Source organism: Dermacentor andersoni, chromosome 4 (assembly GCF_023375885.2).
Source record: "Dermacentor andersoni chromosome 4, qqDerAnde1_hic_scaffold, whole genome shotgun sequence".
NCBI lineage: Eukaryota > Metazoa > Arthropoda > Arachnida > Ixodida > Ixodidae > Dermacentor > Dermacentor andersoni.
This window is the reverse complement of record NC_092817.1, coordinates 197,806,322-197,808,515: the sequence shown is the minus strand read 5'-3', so window position 1 is coordinate 197,808,515 and position 2,194 is coordinate 197,806,322. Positions and strand designations below refer to the sequence as shown.

General features: G+C 44.5%; 1 pseudogene; it reads left to right on the top strand.

The window, feature by feature from the left end:
- Positions 1-367: 367 nt before the first annotated feature.
- LOC126532492 (5S ribosomal RNA) lies at positions 368-486 on the top strand (annotated as a pseudogene).
- Positions 487-2,194: the final 1,708 nt, after the last annotated feature.

Genomic DNA, 2,194 nt, shown 5'->3' with positions numbered 1-2,194 from the left:
AAGACTTGCCCATTACACCGTATGGCATTCGTTTTTTGCCTGTCAAGAACGTAGGGGGTGTGCCCTACGACATGTTCATGGCACTAGTACTCCACAGCGTGTGGCGGACGCGGATGGCCGTGCGCAACGAGGAATTGAATTCGCGAGCGGCACGAGCGTATTTCATTGAGAGTGTAGAATAGTTGAGAGAAGTGTACAAAGTTCAAACTGAAAAGCCTGAGTGGTACCCCCTTTTAGGGGAATGTCTATATTGAAGCGACTGCGTTTTTAACCCCTCACGTGCTGAATGTAATATGACAGCACTTTTATATGTGACATTGCACTGTATACAATTGTGGTATATGCCAAGCAGGCAATCAAGAAAAAAAAAATCGGCCATACCATGCTGAATACGCCGGTTCTCGTCCGATCTCCGAAGCTAAGCAGCATTGGGCTCGGTCAGTACTTGGGAGGAAGACCACCTGGGAACACCGAGTGCTGATGGCACCCTTCTTTTTGCTTTTTTTATTGCGTGCTTCTGTGACTTCTTTTTCTTTTACACTCACGTGTGTGTGGTTACATTTACTGTTACGTTCAACTAGAGCAGTCTGCTGGTAGAGCCAACGTCGAAGTGAAAAAACATGCAGGCCACTAGGCGATTGTACGCGAAGTGACGGTAGTAACCGGTATAAGTAATGGTGCTAAATTTAGTCGCACAAACTTCTAACCGTTTACCGATTACACCCGCATACAGCTCAATGACAATCAATAAATTGGCACATTGCTATCGCCAAACGTGGGCTGCAGCGGACGCAAATCGTTGCGCTCGCCCTCTTGCTTTTGTGAGCACGACTAGCACGCACGCATGCAGCGAACAACCACAACAAATGGAGGAATCCATAGAGTTAGTAGAACAACTCTAGAGGAAAAGCTGGGCCGGAAAAGTGGGAACCTCTAGGGCGCCGCCCTGTTGCTGCCGGTCAATGTGGCCAGCGCAGTTGCTATTGAAAGAGCTGAAAACAAGTACAAGTTATTTTATGCTTTGTCATTTAAAAACGCATATTTGATGGCTTTATGAAGGTGATGCGCTCATAATAAGTTTACAGAATGCGCTTGCTAAGTGCATGAGTTATGTAAATTATGATGTACGCATTCATGCAATAAAGGATGACGCGAGTTTCGGTTTCGAATCCCTTTTGTTTGTGTTTTCGTGTGCCTGGTAGTTTCGTTTGTTACAGTTTAGGTTTGACGTGTGATCGCGCGACATCGGTTGACGCGATGGCACCTTCGTGTCTTTTGTGCAAGACCAAAGCCCTGAAAGGCTCTGGCATCTCTCTTCACATGTGAGTAAACAAGTGTATCTTCTTGTTGAATACCACGCGAGTAGACAGCTCTCGTGATGTATCGCAATCGTTTATATTTGAGAAGCATCGCAGTACAGCACTTTTTTGTTACCTGTTGCTTTGTCTGCGAAGTACAAAGAAAAGACAATGAACACGCTGAGCGGCGTTCTTATTTGCAGGTTTCCTTTCAGTACTAGGGAATTGCCGAACAGGTGGATCACTGCAGCCGGAGTTGTACTTGCTAATCTAAAAGGAAGTCATCGAATCTGTTCATTGCACTTTGAAGCATCATACTTCTATAAAGGCCACAGTAGAAAGACATTGAAGCCTGATGCTGTGCCGAGTATTTCTGTGCCAGGAAGCAATCAACAGGCGAGTACGTAATGCCGATGAGATCGAGTGCATGAACACATGTATTAACGGCGTAGGCGTTTTATTAACTGTGCAATATTTTCAACTCTTTGTTGCATGAAATTTCATGTGACATATGTTGTTCTGTCACAAAGGTATGCAGGGAACCGTTTGCTTGATCGACTCCGGGCCTGTGGCACCGTTCACTTGCAATTGATGCCGAGTCTGTTGCATGCGTATCCATAAACTGGCTCATCATATATCACTACCAGCATCTTCAAATTTTATTTTTCAGACAACATGCACATACATAATACTGACAAACTAAAATACCACTAGATAAGCAGCTGGTGCACAAATTTTGGATGGGTAGACTCACAGTTAAAATAAATAGATCACGCAGGCAAATCCAGCTCCTTTCCCTTAGATCAGCCTACAAGGGGTATGAAAAAATATTTTCCTCGCACACCAATTATTTTCATGTAAAAGCAAGTGGACCCACCACATTAGTGTGTCAATGT